This window comes from Diachasma alloeum, unplaced genomic scaffold, assembly GCF_001412515.2.
Source record: "Diachasma alloeum isolate Michigan unplaced genomic scaffold, Dall2.0 Dall_scaffold_00309, whole genome shotgun sequence".
In the NCBI taxonomy this organism is placed as follows: Eukaryota; Metazoa; Arthropoda; class Insecta; order Hymenoptera; family Braconidae; genus Diachasma; species Diachasma alloeum.
In genome coordinates, this window is record NW_021680448.1 from 54,710 (window position 1) to 73,418 (window position 18,709).

The 18,709-nt window shown below is 40.9% G+C and overlaps 1 long non-coding RNA gene across 1 annotated transcript; it reads left to right on the forward strand.

The window, feature by feature from the left end:
- Positions 1–251: 251 nt before the first annotated feature.
- Positions 252–1,451, forward strand: LOC107039892. Its single transcript, XR_001460980.1, has 3 exons — positions 252–332; positions 742–811; positions 912–1,451. It is a non-coding gene; the product is annotated as an uncharacterized LOC107039892 (long non-coding RNA).
- Positions 1,452–18,709: the final 17,258 nt, after the last annotated feature.

Consider the following 18,709-nt stretch of genomic DNA (forward strand, 5'->3'; position numbering starts at 1 on the left):
ACTGGATACTATATGTACAATAATATTGTATGCATGTTCTCTCTCCATTGGGAAATTAATAAATCGGTATCGAAATTTTGAAATGTCCTTTTGTCCATGTCTTTTTTTAGAAGAAAATTTTCGTATTTGATGGGTGATTGGCGTTGAACAAAAAATACGAAAACTTCCATGAAAATGCCGCGGCGTTCTCATTGAACGTTTTGTCGTTCTGCGGCTGATTGAAAATTGGAGTCTATTCATCCCGGCATGGCCGCCATGATAAACCAAGAAATATAGCCTTAAAAAATCGCTTCGTTCCGTGCGTTCCATGCTTACAGATGATTATACACGTGGTAAGTAACAATGAATAACAAATAAATCAAATAGATTATGATAGAAGTGAGAACAATTATTGAACGAAAAGCAATTATCGTTAATCAAGCGGTTCACTTGACACGAAATCGATCGTAACATAGTTTTTTCATATTTCATGATTTGAACATTTTTTAAATTAAATAATTCAATTTTTCGACTACATTCGATCAATTAATGGTGACAGATCAATATAGATAACAAAAAAGAACAAGATGACTGTAAATTAACAATCAATCCTTGAAAATCACATGAGCTATCGAGGTTAGATTCATTGATCGCTGCTGGGTTTTTCCATAATAAAAATTCGTTTATTTAATGTTAAATTTAATCTATTCCATATAATTCCATAATTATTGTTTATTGGCAAACGAAAAAAATATGTTACAGATTCCTACGGCGATTATTCAACGTTGATTGATGGGTCATTTGAAGACTTAGACATCCCCTATAGTTTCAGGTATAGAAAGTACTGGTAACTAATTTTCTCTAAAATCTTTTTCTCATCTTTTTGTCCAATTGCTTCCTCTTAATTCAAGTGTGATACTTTTCGTTTACAGGTTGGACTTGAATGAGTTTCGTGGGACTACCAAATAAGAATCAACATTTTTGTTTGTCAGAGACCCGTGTGGACAAATCATTTTTTTTTAATCCTCATTGTATGAGAATTTAAGCGAAACACGAAGATAAAGAGTTTACCCAGCATTACCATTTTACCACAGAATAACAGAATTTATCAATAAGTTGACAAGTTAAAAAAGAATAACCAGTTTATCACAGAGAAACAACAAAAAAGGAATAAGAAAGTGAAGAAGTCAAAAAGTCAATAGTAACCACAATAAGTCAAAAAATGTCTAAGAGAAAGCTGGAACAAACTAATGACATAATTGATATGAAACGCATAAGATCTACTAAAAAAACAATTCGCACATCTAGAAGTCAGTGGAGATGAATTTTCAAGTCCTCAAATGACGAATCAATCCAATCATAATGCTGATTCCCACAGAATCGAGCATGCTATATCTTTACACGATCATAATTATTCTAAAAACTTCAAAAAACCAAAAAAACCAAAAGTGAAACACAATTCGATCATTCCACAAAAGAAAGAGTTAAAAATTAATGTTAACAAGCCAATTAAGATTCATGTTTTCAATAAAGAATTGTTACATACCCAGAAATCATCTTTTCCTGAAATTCCTTTGATTTGCAATAATCCAGCGACGAATTCCAATGAAACTTCACCAATGTTCATTGCTCCCAATAACCAATCAATTAATGTACCATCGATCCATAATTTGTCCATTCCATTTCATTTCCATGATCATGACTATCATAGAAAAGACCCTTTGATCTTCAATAATTCAGCAACAAATTCCAACAAGATCTCACCAATATCCATTGCTCCCAATAGCCATTCATTGAATGCCTCATCGACTCCAATCCATAATTCGTCTATTCCATTTTATTTGCATGATCATGAGTATTATAGAAAAGATCCTTCAATCTCCGAAAATTCAGTGACTAACTCCGATGAAACCTTCCCAATATCCATTGCTGCCAATAGCTATGCAATGAGCGTACCATCTACTTCAATTCAGAATTCTTCTTATTCAAGTAATTCAAGTAATCGTCGTAATCATGATTTCCCACAGAAAATTCAACGAGACCGTAATAATCAAATTGTAGATGAAGTCGATGATATTCCCTTACATTATCTTGGCCCTATGAATATTATTTGTGTACATTGTAAGGCTAGACATTATGCTGCAGAAAAATTGTCCAATAAAGGGAATTCTTTCAATGATTGTTGCAATCACGGTAAGGTAGTATTGGATCCTTTGCCAGACCCACCATTAATTTTGAAACAGTTATTTGATGGTACTCATGAGATGTCAAATCACTTTTACGAGCACATTCGTCATTACAACAATTCCTTCTCATTTTCTTCTTTCAATGCTAATTTAGTACAGTTCAATAATCGACGTCGTGGTCCATATTGCTTCAAAATTCAAGGACAGATTTATTACCAAATTAATACATCTTTATATCCAGCTGATAATGAAGCGCCAAGTTTCAGACAGCTCTTCATAGTTGACTCGAATGAAGCCGCAGAATACCGACAAAATGCAAACTCAAATCTAAATGCAGAAGTTGTCCGTTCTATTGATAATGCTCTACGAAGTTTGCCTAATAAACATGTGGAGGCATATCGAATGATGAAAGAAGAAATAGACCTAATGACAGCACGGAACAACGGTGAAGAACCTGAGTTACAATTATTATTCCAACTGAAGAAAGGACAAGATCAACGACGTTATAATTTCCAACGGGTGAATGAAGTCGCACAATATTTTCAACTACAGCAGATGGCGAGATTCCAGAATTTTACGTTATAGTACGTAATAAGCGAACCAAGACCTTAAACTATGTGAGTTCAATGCATCCAAGTGTTGAATCGTGGACGTATCCGTTATTATATCCTCATGGAACTTCAGGCTGGTATGATGAGATGAAAATGACAGATGGCACAAAGTGACTCACTCGAAATGCCTATATCAAATATCGTATGGCAGTTCGAGAAGAAACCAATCATTTATTAATGGCACGGCGTTTATTCCAGCAATGGACAGTTGATAGTTATGTAAAAATAGAGAAAGATAGATTGAATCACGCGCGAACAATCCAAAAAAAACTGAGAGTTGATTCGTACGAAGGTTTAATAGAGCATTTACAAAAAAGAGCAGAAGGCACAAATAGTCGCATAGGTAAAATTGTGATTCTTCCTTCATCATATCAAGGATCACCACGTAATATGATGCAAGTATATCAAGATGCAATGGCTATTGTCAGGAATTTTGGTAAACCTGATTTATTCATCACAATGACCTGTAATCCTAAATGGATTGAGATTAAGGAGGAACTGGAGAAACAAAAACAAACTGCTTCTGATAGACCGGACATAGTTTCACGCATTTTTGAAATGAAGAAAGATGCACTTCTTGAGACAATAGTAAAAGAGGAACTATTCGGTGAGGTACGAGCTTACGTTTGCGTCATTGAGTATCAAAAACGCGGTTTGCCTCATGTTCATTTATTAGTCACGTTAGCCACAAATTCAAAAATCACTACTCCTGCTATTGTAGATAAGTATATTTCTGCAGAAATTCCCCATCCTGATGAGAATCCGAGATTGCATGAAATTGTTAAAAAAAAATATGATCCATGGTCCATGCGGAAGTTGGTGCTTAGATGATAAAACGAAATGTTCTAAAAAGTTTCCGAAAACATTCAATGATCAAACGAGCTTGGATGAAGACGGTTATCCTTCTTATAAGCGTCGTGACACTGGCATTTTCACTCGTGGGGATGGCTCTAGCTTTACCAATCAACATGTACCTCACAACCGAAAATTGTTGCTCAAATTTGATTGTCATTTGATCGTGGAAGTAGTTTCGAGCATCAAGGCAGTGAAATATCTTTATAAATATATTTACAAAGGTCACGATGCTGCAACTGTCGTGATTCAACAATCAGAATCCAATCACAATCAAAACTCTCAAAATGTTATTGATCATGATGAAATTCGGGATTATGTTGAAAGTCGCTATGTCTGTCCTCCTGAGGCATGCGCCCGAATGCTCAATTATTCTCTAAATGGCAGAAGTCATGCTATAATAAGATTACCAGTACATTTACCAAACCAACAAAATGTTACTATTGATGACATCGATAGCGAAGAAGCGATTCGAACGGCGATGACTAAGAAATAAAAATTGGAGGAATATTTCAAATTAAATGATCGAGATGTAGAGCCTAGAAAATTGACATATGCACAAATACCAATGCTTTATACATTTCACAGAAAAACCCATGTCTGGAAAATACGTAAAACTCATTTCAATACAATTGGCCGCATGTACTCAGTAAGCCCAACATAAACTGAATTATTTCATTTCAGATTATTACTTACATGCGTAAAAGGTGCTAAAAATTAGGAAGATTTGAGAACAGTAGATGGAGTCGTGTATGATAATTATATTCGCGCGTGTTTAGCACGTGGTTTAATTGAAGATGATAACGAATGGGCAAACGCTATGCATGAGGCGGAAATTTGGATGATGCCTCGACAACTACGTTATTTATTCGTTCGTATCCTACTCCATTGTCGACCCATTCACCCAGAGCAATTATGGGAAGATTTCAAAGATGCATCATCCCAAGATTTTTCACAAACGATGCCTCCAATCAGAGCTCATAAAAAAGCATACATCGCTATCAATACATTACTTCAGCAGGAAAACTCAAGTCTGGCGAAATTTCCATCTATGAATCCAATTGACGAAACCGAAAACTCTGAAGATGATATTTCATCAGAAGAACATCGTTCGATTGGTAAAAGACAATATCAAATGCTGAATGACCAACAAAAAAACATTGTAAATACAATTTTAGAACAAATGTCAAATAAAAATGTTGATGATAACCCGCAGTGTTATTTCATTGATGGACCTGGTGGATCAGGGAAGACATTCATTTATACTACTTTATATCATCTGTTACGAAGTGAGAATAAAGAAATTTGTACAATGGCATTTACTGGAATCGCGGCAACATTGCTTCCACATGGAAAAACTCTTCATAGAACATTCAAACTGCCAATTGCACTTTACGGCGATTCATCACAAATAATTAAAACTCAATCGAAAGAAGCGAAATACTTGCGAAGTGTTGACCTGTTCATTTGGGATGAGGCGCCCATGACACCTAGGCATGCCCTGGAATTAATAGATCGAAATTTACGGGATATTATGGATAAAAATAAACCTTTTGGTCAGAAGATAATGTTACTGGGAGGTGATTTTAGGCAATTACTGCCGGTCAAGAAAAATGCTACTCGCAGTGAATTAGTCGATCTTTCAATAAAATTCAGTCATTTATGGCCTGTTTTTACTAAATTCACTCTCGCTCAAAACATGCGCACATTACCTCAAGAAACGGAATTTGCTCAATTTTTACTCTCCGTGGGGGATGGCAGTATTAATCATCATGGTTCCGATTTATGCTTGCCACAAAACAGCTTAGCTCCACCAGATGCGGATATTGCCAAAGATTTATATGAAGATGTAATTAGAAATAAGGAATATGATAAATTGACAAAATGGATCATTTTGTCAGCAAGGAATGTAGATGTCGACGATATCAATACAAGGGTTGTTGAGTTGTTGGATATTTCAACTGAGAAAATATATACTAGCATCAATTCCGTTAAAGATTGTGATAATGGTGAAATTACTGAAGCACTTCTTCCCGAATATTTAGAAACATTGAATCCGTCATCTTTACCTCCTCATGAATTACGACTGAGAGTTAATGCGGTCGTCATGCTTATTAGAAACTTGTCAATTAATGAAGGCCTATGTAATGGAACGAGATTAAGAGTTCTAGAATTATCAAATCACTTATTACAATGTAAAATTTTAACAGGAGATAAAACGGGAGATATAGTTTTCATCAATCGTATTACATTGTATAGTGAAAATGATTATCCTTTCGTTTTTGGGCGAAGACAGTTTCCAATTAAATTAGCATTTGCCATGACAATTAATAAATCGCAAGGACAAACATTCGAGAGGATTGGAATAGATTTAAGACAAGATGTTTTCAATCATGGTCAATTATACCTGGCCCTTTCCCGTGTTCGTTCCTGGGATTCCTTGAAAATTTATTTGGGAAATCAAAGAGAATCGAATGATGTCAAAAATGACGTATTTACAGAATTGTACATTTGAATTGCCCTTCGGGGTCAGCGAGCTGCCGATGTAGGCAGACGCTGAGGATCGTGCAGTATTTGAATTGCGGGTCCGTTCAAAGTCGACAAGGCAGGAACATCGGAGAAAGGACCATGCTACAGAGAAAGGACGAGAAACACACAGCACAATTTTTTTTCGAACAAGGATTGTAATTGGCATGAATTTAATTAGGAAAAAATGTAAAATATGTAACAAAATGGAACGAATGGAAACTGAAATAAATTTTGAATGAAATAATAAAAGAAAATTGGGTTGCTTATTTAATGATTTTCTTATTTAGTATTAATTCTATATAGTTCAATTTTCAGAAACAATTTTGAACAATTATATTTATTTTCTTAATGAAATAATTTTGAGACCGTCGTTCCATTTCCAGGAAATCAGATACCATGAAGTGTAATTGTTTTTGAATCAGTGAATTCTATATTAATTTTAAATCATATTCAACATATTACGCATGCGTAGTGAAAACGCGCTGACGTTGCGGAAAGTTACATGCTGATCAACGGCTCAGCCGCTTGCGGCCGGGGCGGCGCTAGTGATAAAAAAGAACGAGGGAATCTTGATGCAGTCCATGAAGGAGGCTGTGAGTGAAGTAAATCATGAGAATACGATAATAATGAATAAAATCAACGTGGACGAACATCTCATGATACTGGAGGCAATCTATACTGGAGTACTCAGGGATGCTGCGAAGATCAAGAAGCTACTCACTGACTCCAGGGGGTTGGTGTTGGATACAGGGGTGTTCACAGAGGACGGTTTAGTCACCCTCTTTAAAACAGCGAAGTTACTAAAGGGTTTAAGTTTCCCCTATGAGCTCGAAGTAGGCGGGATGTATCAACTACAGGAGGTTTCTACCGCCAGTGTACATGCATTCGGCTTGAAAATTATTACCATGGTAGAAATACCACTCGTTGACTTCCAAGCGTTCGACGTTTTGCTGACGCATGGGATTCCTGTGCGGACAACGAACGGCTATCACTCATACTTGGAGGCGAGGAATGAACTTCTGGTAATTTACGGAGCGACACAGCAGTTCGTGCCAATGCCCGAGGGACAATAAAAATCGCTGTAAACAAATTCGAGGACAATACTTATGCACTGAGTCTTTGCCAATACAGAAGGTGAAAAACACGAGTCCGTGCGAGGTGCAAATGTTTATGAATCCGGAGAAGATGCCCAATACTTGTATGGTGAAACACCTCCAGCTTCAAGGGCTCACCCTTATAAAAATGAGAAAGGACAACGCATGGTTCTACACGGCTCCAGAACCTGAGGGAATAGTAGTAACCTGCGGTGACAAGAAAGAACGGGATATTCTGGAGGACTCAGAAATCCTGCGAGTCAAAGATTCCTGTGAGATAATTGCTTCTGACTTCACTATAAGAGGCCGGAAGTCACATGAAGTGACATACAATGCTCATGTTCATCCAAAGTTGAACTTGACGTTGGATGACGTCACTATCACTCAACTAGAGTAACAAAAATTCAACCTGAGCGACGTCCAGCTGACCAATGTTGTCGGAAACATGAGGGAACCGGAAGGGCTTTACGTACAGCTGGAAACTGAGAAGGAAGACCTGAATCTTGTGAGAAAGAAATTCGACTATCGAGAGTTCCTCACACACCCTTCATCGATATTCACCGGAGCGATGGTGATTCTAGCAATAATCTCAGGGCTGACCCTTTACTGCCGGTATCGGAAACCACGGCCAGCATCCAGGAGGGAAGCGTCAAATTTCGAAATAGCATAAGAATGTATGTATTGAATTGAGAATCTGTAAATTGTTACGTATGACTACGTATCCCTCAATTTTCTAAGTTCCGGGCTCACCCATTCAGGGCACAGCCTTCCCTGAGTTTCTAATCAAAAATCTGAACATTACAATACATTCTTCATATAAATACAATTATCCAGGTCCTAGACTTTAATTTNTCCTCAATTTTATAAGTTCCGGGCTCACCCATTCAGGGCACAGCCTTCCCTGAGTCTCCAATCAAAAATCTGAACAGTACAATAGATTCTTCATATAAATATAATTATCCAGGTCCTAGACTTTAATTTTTGATAAAAGCATTATTTCAAAAGTTATGAACGATTTTTGACTTGCAACCTCTGCGACGATTTTCATGATTGTTCGTGCCAAAGATAAAGATGATTGAACAGAATTCATAAAAATATATACACTAAAAGCAAAATGCTTCATATAAACCCTGCAGGAAGGAAAATAAACAAAATATTGTTGCAGGCCTAGACACTATGTAAGAAAATATTGATTATTCATGTGAAAACCATAATAATTAAATCTTGTATCGATGAGATAGGGTTAATAGAGAAAATTTCTAAGGGTATTAATTTTCTTCCCTGGCGGGGAGGGATGTTATGCCCCAAATAATATTATGAAATTCCTCTGCTGATTCGGATAACATAAAGTGACGAAAGTGACACGTGTTATCCGAAATAAAACAGTGGAATGAGGTAATATAAAAAAACAACGTCGAATACTCGTGAATTGAACTTCACGTATAAACGACGAATATGGATAACTGGGGTGCAGCGTCAGAACTTTGCGCCCCGACGCCTGGCCTTCGAGCGCGCTGAGAGACGTCACGCGGTGCCTCGCAGGTGTGCGACGAAGAACAACGACCTGATGCAATCGAATTACACGGGTGCATAAAAGACTAGTGAATTCGTTGCCTCGGGGCCAGTTACTCGACGAGTCTTGAATTACCTTTTTATACTTATACTCGCCTCATACCTTCAGTATCAATCCGAGTACTTATTTGTTTAATAAATGGTAAACTAATCACATAAGTTCAATTTGCAATAAAGATAATTATTCCTACCGTCTGATCGCATGTAATCAATCCCTACATCGAACCCAACCGCTCAGGTCCATAACAGCTGTTCCAGACTAACGAGCTGCTGGAGGAGGGACATCATCTCCGGTGTAATGGCCGGTATGGTCTGGCTCGGTGTTGGAGGCAGCGGGGCAGCTGTTGGGGATGCAGATGGGGGCACGTATGAGTGTGAGGCCCACACTGATGAAGTTGGGGGCTTGAGGGTACCCCTGTTGAGGGTTCGTGGTTGTAGCCCACGGATTGACGGTGGCTGTTGGCGGGTTCGGTGCCTCTGGTGTCCAGAAGAACCTAAGATCTGAGTTGAGGGCTGGTTGCACCCTCTGATACTCTCCTGTGAACGAGGTAGACTGTTAGCTCGGGTGGTGGTAGGGAAGGACGGCTGTGTGGCTGGCGCTGAATTGGTCTGGCTTTTGCCCTGCTGATGGCGCGTTCTCTCTGCGCTGTGGGGCCCGGCTCGTGACTGGCCCGATTTCTGATCCCCTTGTTTTGGAGGAGTCGCCTTGGCGGTGCACGGGGCTTGCCCAGCAGGAGCCCTGAAGGTTTTTAGGCTGACCGGGTTTTCGCCTGCACGGAGAGTGGAGGGACCACCTGCTGGGTGCTCGACGAGGCCGTGCGTGGGACAAATGTTCGTGTGCATCAAGCGGAACCGGCATTGTCTGCAAAAGGGGTTCCCTGTGGGCATTCCACATGATATCCCTGATAGCAGGGGTCGTGTGATACAGCCGTTGCCGAATCGGAGGATGATTGTTCACATCAATACGATGCGAAGTAAGGTTAGTAACCCCAAGTTCGCCTTCCCTTTTCGGGAGAACTCGATCAAGAAACTCGCGAAGCAACTGCGCTCGCGATTTCTCGACGGACCATAGCCTACAACACATTGTGAGTTTCGGAATTTGATCCAGAGCAATGAACTGAAAATGAGTTTCAGGATCCTCCCGATAGAACCACGTCTGACCAAAGAAATCGATCACTATCTTCGCAGACACAAGGAAATCCATCCCGAGGATGAAGTCCTCGGATAACTTCGGCATGACGTAGGCATTTAGGGGGATACTACGCCCCTCGAGCTCGGTGATACATGCAGCCGTGTGTTTCACGAGCTCGATTTTTCCATCGGCTGTTATTACCCTTTTAGGGGGGACTTCTAACAGCGGGATTTTAGCTTTCTCAAAGAGAAGAATACTGTCCATACCGGCGAAAGGCTTGGTTGCGCTGAAATCGACTAACGCCCGAACCCTAAGACCACCTATAACGATGTCTACATGAAAAGCTCGGGGAACTACTTCATTAGCCGCATTCAACACTACGTCATTCGGAGGCGTAGGCTCCGGTTTCAGTAGCGCTTATGGATCAGACGACAATTTCGATAAGTCCAATGAATGCGAAAGCGATCGTGGAGGAGGAGGGTCGTCTTCGCTCAAGGCGCCCTGGGATGCAAGAATGCACGCCGCGCAATGAGGAACCGGCTTAGGTGCCTGTCGAAGTCGAGGTATGGAAGCCGGATTTACGTGCTTCTGGCCCCGTGTCCCTGATTACCAGGGTTGCAGAAGGGGCATGTCAGAGTAGTGATACCTGATTTTCGGCAATTATAGAATTATAGCAGAACGGCAATTATAGGATTATAGCGGCAACTATAGGATTATAGCAGAAAATCCGGCGAGGCTCAGGATAGTCCCTGTGACGATGACCTACACCCGAGCAATTCCAACACTCTACGTTAGCCAGCTTCAGCCCGAGAGGTGGACGAGAATCTGCAGAACCACTGGGGGGTAATGCCGCTGAGCGATTCTGAGAAACACCAGCAGGAGGATCATTCGATCCTGATGCGGGAGGAGCTGGGCTGCAAGGACGCCTCTCTCGAGAACGAGGACGAGCCTGCGTAGCTCCTTGCCAAGCCAAAGGTTTGGCTGGATTGTTGGTCACCCTCGGAGGGAGCGAAGATGGTACTCGAGCAACATCAACCTCAAGGTACTCCTCCTCAGGATAACCTTGGAAGCAACCTCGGAACTTTCCGTACACTCATCTTCAAAAGAGACTGAGCGAACGGAAGAGGGTCGAAAGGGAAGAAGTGCCGCCGAGGGGTCCGGGCGCGATGGGTGACAATCCAAACTGGGGCAAATCGAATGTTCCGGCCTTGGAGACGGACGTCTGTCAGCTGCTTTCTCGTAGATCTTCTCGAGACGCTTGGCTGCTTTCTCCAATTCATCCATCGTCATGTGGTCACGAAGTGTAACCCCGACTTGGAGTGTTGGGAGGAGTTTACGGTGGGTCTGAACCACTTGATCCAACTCGCTAACAGCGGGGATGATGCGCGTATGGTATCCTCGGATACACGCGAAATAGTTGTTAACCGATTCGCCATCGGCCTGAGTACGAAGTGCAAGTTCTTCACGAATTGCAGTTTGGTAGTCAGGGTCTGTGAACGTGATTCGGAAGGTATCTCGAAGTCGTTCCCAAGTTCGGAATTCATGGAGATGACCACGATACCAGGTCAATGCAGGACTGGACAGAAGAAAGGGGATTCCTCTGAGGAGCAAGTCATCGGGGATGGGAAGCAAAGAACGTCCCTCTTCTATCCTTGACAAGAAAAGCTCCACGTCTTCCTGGGGAAGACCGGAGAAGCTCGCACCCCACTTCTTCATCGAATTGAGAAGGGCTGCGGCATCTAAGAGTTTTCGCCCCCTTCTATGACCTACACTCTCGTCATCGGAGAAGTGGAAGCCGTCGTCGAAGTGGATTACCCGTCGAGCGGGTGGACCATTATCTCTACGGGGACGAGGAATTTCCTCCGCATTGAAGGGATGTTGCACCCCAGAAGCTGGAGGATTCTGCCTCGCGTTTGGGGGATTCGACCCTTGGGCTTGGGGAACGTCTGTCCCAAAGGCAGGAAGATTCTGCCCCATGTTTGGGGGATTCTGCCCCATGTTTGGGGGATTCGGCCCTTGAGCTTGGGGAGCGTCTGTCCCAAAAGCGGGAGGATAAGGTAGCCACGCAGCGAAAGGATAACACCCTGGTTGCTTACCCGGGTTGCTTAATCATTGTGATGTCACGTAATCCTCAACCTCAACTATCTCTCTCACTTCCATGGAAATAAATCGGCCTAGTAACACGCGAAAATTGAAATTTCAACACGATGAGATCATCACGAAATCGAAAACTGAGAGAGAAATGAGAATTAAGTCGCAATCCTGAAAAACAAAATTCCGCCGCGATGAGATCATCACGGGATCGAAAAATTAGAGAGAAATGGAATTAAGTCGCAATTTCGAAGCCTCAACTTGAGTGGGGTCAAATGAAACCCGATACCGAAACACGAAAAATCTACGGGCGCCAGGTAATTTTTAGCCGGAATCACCAAACCGGAGGAGTCTACAAAATTAATTCTAACACATACAAAAACCTCACAAATTTACTCAAAAAAAGGAGAAAACTAGATTTCTGGGGAAAGGTAACGGTCCTTGGTTCGCTCAGTATGCTAGGTTGCGGTGAGAGGGGTGGATTTCAGGTGGAGACGGGTATTGGGTGGTCAACACTACAAAAAAGACGAAATCGACATCGTCCTTACGTGTTTCATTATTGAAATTTGTAAAAATTGTTAATTTACATGATTTTCTCTTCGCATTGATCTCACAAAAAAAAAGGATTCATAACAAGAACTGATTAAATGACAAATAATAATTTGAAAATAATACTTGAAAGTTTACTATATAGTCCGAAAATAATACTTCGATTAACTCGGCCACAGGTGAGGTCATCAAATCCCTCACACAGTAATATAAAGAAAATTATCGATTAATCCCGAAATACTCGAGAATATCGAGAAATGAAGGGAAAGGTATGCGAATCCCCGTGAGAGTGAGAGCAAGAAAATGAACCTACCAGTATACGCATAGTGTACGGCGGAAGGAAATAAAAATTAGCTAAAACTAAACTCGCCGTAGCGGAAAATCGGTAGAGTAAATTTTCAAAAACCCAAAGCCAATTTCCTCGGGAAGGTCAAGCGAAGCCCATGAAACCAAAATTATAATTTTGGAATCATTGGGAACCACTCCGGATTAATTTACCTCCGGAGGGAATTTTAAACGACGGAACACTTACGGGAAGCGAGAGCCGCCACTCGTCGGCGCGTCAGCGGGGTGCCGCGAGGGGAAAAACTCTACGCAATTTTTATGTAGGATGTAATAGAGATACTCCTCGCCCTAGGAGCGAGGAAGAAGGAAATAGCCCAAGTCGAAAATCGTCAGATTTCGACTGGGAAAAGACGCAGAAATTCCACTACCGACCAAACACTCACTGAACCCGAAAATCATCTCAAAGATGACCGGTATAATCCGGAAGCCGCGAGAACTGTTTACCGACCCGATTTGGGTGGAATTGCCGATCCAAAAATCGGAAGGACACGCGGATAAAAATCCGGGATAAGGGATAATGCCCAACAGAATGCCAAAAAAAATGCCCAATCAGGGCCACCAGATACCACTAGAGGGGTGATCAACCACTGCTCGTGGCTGAGGGCCACGCGAGGGATCCCGCCATAAAGAGGAAAACGACGGCATCCAGAAATGGCTCGAAATTAGGGGAAAAATTCCAGAAAACTCACTGTTTTTCCATGTTTAATGGTCCTCTTCCCTTTTCGGACCATCCTTAATCTTTACAGCTTCTCCGAAAGGCACAATAATCCAATTTGCACAATTGCGTTGTGTGGGCACAGAGAAGTTCACACGCGACTACTTATTGATGACGGTTAACGCGGGACTGATTTCGGAGGTCAGTGCTGCGGCACACCGGGCCCTCGGGATTTCCGACCAACCACGCTGAGCGCTCATTGGTGGAGATAGTTTCTCCTCAAAGTCGTAACCTCTGAGGGAGCCACCGAATAAATTCGGGGATTTTCGAATGCCTAAATTCAAATCAAAAATAAAATCAAATTAATTCCTAACAATTATTTTTAGAGCGGATGGAGGCTCGATCGATTCTAAAAATTTAAGATGCATCTCACGGATCAAATCTCCGGGATTTACGAGGCAAAATTAATAATTAATTACTAACAGTTATTTAAAAAAAAATAGAATAAACGTTTCCCTCCGAAACTCTAAGGCAACCTGGCAATTCACCGGGATTAAGAGTTGCGCTTACCCCAAGTGACCTTCCAACAAAATTTAAAAAAAGACCCATTTTACCCCGTAATACCCAACTAAAATTCTGGAGCGCCAATATTTCAATTAATCCTATATGATATTCGCGAGAGTTATAAAAGGGTTATTCCCACAAAAAGAGCGGATGACTCTAAATATGGCCCTTCTTCTCGATCAAATTATGGGCCCTCAAAAATTATTTATCGATCATGAACTAATCAACAATTACCAGACCGGAGTGGGAAAATACTGAACCGAAAATTCTCCATCAGAATGGGAAAACGAAACTCAAAAATTCTCCATCAGAATGAGAAAACTAAACTCGAAAATTCTCCATCGGAATGGGAAATTTTTTTTTAGATTAGAGATTAGAATGGAGTGACTAGGCGCACAAAGCGCCCTATGCCACCTAAATCTATCAAGATCTATTGTAGCGGCTGCTTGATCAAGACTTTGAATGGTTAGATCATCACCATTCTCCCCGACCGGGAACCAAACCCGAAACCGCTCGCATGTGAGGCACCCTCTTACCCACTGCGCCAGGTCGTCGGGTTTATCGGAATGGGAAAACTAAACTCAAAAATTCTCCATCGGAATGGGAAATTTACGCTCAAAACTCCACCGGAGTGGGAAACAAAAGTCTCTCTCTCTCACCTTAATTAATTGGTCACGGATAGACTTTTCCTGTCGTGGGGTAGCTCTTTTCAGGTCTTGGTGGTGTTCCTAACGGACATCCCCACATGTTCATTACACTATGTGTCGTTGAAGTTATCGATTGTACGATGCACGCTACTTGTTTTGTACCTTCTTCAGCTAACGTTCGCCCTGAATGACTTTCCAATTGGAAAGCACTTTAATCAGTATTATAAATGTTTTCTGGGCCATACGTATCTCAATAAAACCGAACTTTCAGGAGGAATTCGTCCGCTTCTTTTTGTAACGCTTCCCGAGTTTCTAATGTTTTTCTGGTGATGAATTTGTTAATCTTCCGGGATGTTATGCGGTGTGCTCGTTTGAAATAATGCAACCACCTGGACGAAGCTGTGAAACGAACGTCTTCGAAGCCGATTTCCTTCCGGGCTTGCAGGGCCCACCTTCGGAGGTCAGTATCGTGGACGATCAAACCTGCATCGATAGCATTCTTCATATTCTTTAATGTATACTCCGAAATGCGTTTCAACTTCTCCATGTATGTCCCTCCTTTATTGATTTAATTTGTCCAGCGTCGTAACTACCTGCGCGATTTCACCTTCCTGAATTGATAGGAAACAGTTTCTATAGAGAGATTCTTCTTCTTTTTTCCACTTCTCCAGAAGTCAACGGCATTCTTTTTATATTCGAAATCTACAGGTTCCTCATCCTCCGAACAACTGTCAGGTGATTCTTCTGTATGTGGTTGAAATTCTTTATCCTCGACCGCTATCATTTCGATATCTTTATAAGGCTCTTGAAAATCCAGGGATGTTTCTTCGATCATTTTAACTCCATTATATTCCTCCATTGATTGAATCAATATCCTTTCGAACGTGTCTGCTAATTCACGTTCGCCGTTGTTCACGGGTGTTTCAGCAAGATTGAGACCTTCAAATATTGCCATCAGAAGTCGGATAACGTTGATCGGATTAACTTTCATGGTAGAACAAGTATAGATCACGACACTCACCGAAAAACTACTTTTCTCTNGTTCATAGACTGATTGTAATTCACAAGAGGGATGGAAATGAAAAAGATTGATATCGCATAAGTTATATTGATCAGAGTAATTTCATCCTCAGATAACAAATGAGCCATTTGCATCAATATGTTTAGAACTCCCGAATATTCTTCAGTTGTGGTTCTGCATTATCAAATAGAATGGTATTGTCATATGTCGCCATTTACGTCTCATTGAAAACGATATCACATCGAAGCGATAAGAGCAACCGAAATACATCTTACCATCGATCCATTATTTACTATACAAAATCATCGGCTCTTCTTTGTACCACCCATCCACGTTCATATACAGATGAAAATTTGAATTCCTCAAAATATTTCATCATAACTCATTTTTTCAAATTGGAAATGGAAGCCCCATTTAATGGAATCTCTACTGTGGCCTTCGGTGAAATTTTTTAGATTTATGGTCATTACTGATTTCTTTTGAAAATGAATGAGGTTGGTCCGATCGATTCTATAAAATACCAAGAGGATTGTTAAGCCCTCAAGTTTCACTCCCGAAGACTATTTCAATTGTTTCACTTATCATTGCGTGTAAGATCAGTCTATTATAACAAATAATTTAAAACTCATAATTTTTCAAAGAATTGATGTTTCTTACCTTAAAATTCTAATTTGCGGAAAAAATCTAAATATGTGCTTTAAATTGTCTCATGCTTTCGAACGAAATGTGTTTCGTAAAATTCTCATCGATATTTTTTTTCCTTATTAAAAAAACTCCCCCCCTCCCGCCCAAGGGTAGTTAACCACCCCGACACTACTCCTGGATCCTGTCCCAATGGTTTTCCTCATCATTAGCCGTAAGCTTCGTTTTGTGCAGGAAAAAGTTTGAAATTTTGCAATTCACGAATAATGTATTTTTTTAAGTTTTAAATTTCGATTAAAAAAAAAAATCAAAACAGGTATTCTGTATTTTTTTCTACTTTCTCAAATGGAATTTATCCCATGGGATTTCCATCAAAAAAATTTTTTCCAAGAGCAAAATGAATTTTCACAAGGGTAGTTTACTCTCCATATTTCACCCCCCCGGAGACGGTTCTAATTCGCATTTTCATCATTCCTTGAGACCTTCATGATACACTTCGACAGAGTTGTTTAAAAAGCTTCCTTATGTGGGCAATTGAAAAATGACCCAGAGAGGTGGTCAACTTCAGAGAGCACTTTCACCCTCTAAAACCCAATATGGGCAGCTAAAAAAAAAAAACGTGTCTCTTAGTTTTGGATCCCCTGTAACATATTTAAGTTTCATCGCAATCGGAGGGGGACACCTGTGTAATGTTCCTTGTAAGGCGTGCTGCATGCACCGGAATAAATGATAGTCGGATGGGGCCAAGTCTAGTGAATGTACCGCATGCGGGAGAACTTCCCATCCCAAACTTAAGAGGGTCTTCTGAGTCGCGCGACCAACGTAAGATCGAGCATTGTCATGCAGCAGTATGACTTGCCTGCTTCCTTGCCCAGTAAATGGCCTTTTCCGATCAAGTTCTTCGCTCGATTTGTCCAGTTGTCGGCTGTAGCGTTCCGCCGTCACCGTCTGACCTATTTCCAGGAGTTCGTAATAAAGCACACCCTTCGTGTCCCACCAGATACACAGGAGAAATTTCTTTAAGTGGATGTTCTATTTCGGCGTCGATGTACTGGATTGTCCGGGATCTACCCACGACTTTTTACGTTTGGGATTCTCGTAAAAAATATACTTTTCATCACCCGTCACAATTCTCCACAAGAAGTCCTATTTTTGTTGCCGGACAAGCAGTGAAAGGCACGTGTTCATACGTTGACCTAGGTTGTGTTCGGTCAACACATGTGGGACCCAGCTTCCAAGTTTTTGGATTTTTCCCATTTGACGCAAACGCTTAGAAATAGCTGTTCGGGTGACTCCTAACTGAGCTGCAAGCTCTTGTTGCATTTGCGTTGAGTCTTCATCAAGTAGAGCTTGCAATTTTGCATCTGTAAACTTTCGAGGCTTTCCAGGACGCGGCTGGTCACTCAGATCAAAATTACCACTTCTAAAACGTTTGTACCAATAATTACACGTTTCATAAGATACAACGTCGGCACCGAGAATACTACACATTGATTCCCGTGCTTCAGAAGCATTTTTCCCTTGTTGGAATTCGTATAAAATGCAGTGCCGAATGTGCTGTTTATCAGTTGCCATCGTAAACTCTGCTATTCTGAAAGGTTGGGTGACTTACATAGACTTGTCGTTCCGTATTCTGAAAATTTTCATTCGATCCTTTCAAAACCAGAAAAGACCGCGAATATATTTTTATTTTAAATATAATTTTAAGATCGAAGAAAAAATCTGTAAAAATTATGTCACACCTAATATTATTCAAATAACATTAATTATTCATCATTTTAAAAATTATCACAATAAAGGGGGAAAAATTAATGGTATATTTCTAACCTTGGGAGGTAAAATCAAGGAGTGGTGCCCACGTGTGGAATTACCGTCCGAGGTGGAGCTGGGTGTGGTAAATTACGTAGGTGAGGGTCCTTTATTTTACCTCCCATGGTTAAAACGAAGTCAGCAAGACGCACTTTGCGCCCGCCGTGGCAACAGAAATATTCTTAATCCATATTTTCTTTGTTGATTTTTGAGAATCTCTTGCAAAATAAATCCATAATCTAAAGCTTTTCCCGTTTCTTTTCCTCATTTCTGGCCTTCCTATCTTTTGTTTTTGTTCAGCCCTCGCGCTGAGAATATACTCGACACGTTTAGCATTTGTCATTCTGCTCTTCTCTTTTGGCATCTTATCTTTATTCTCGTCTCACATGTTCTCCTCATCCTCGTCATCTTCACTCTCAACATTGTCTCTG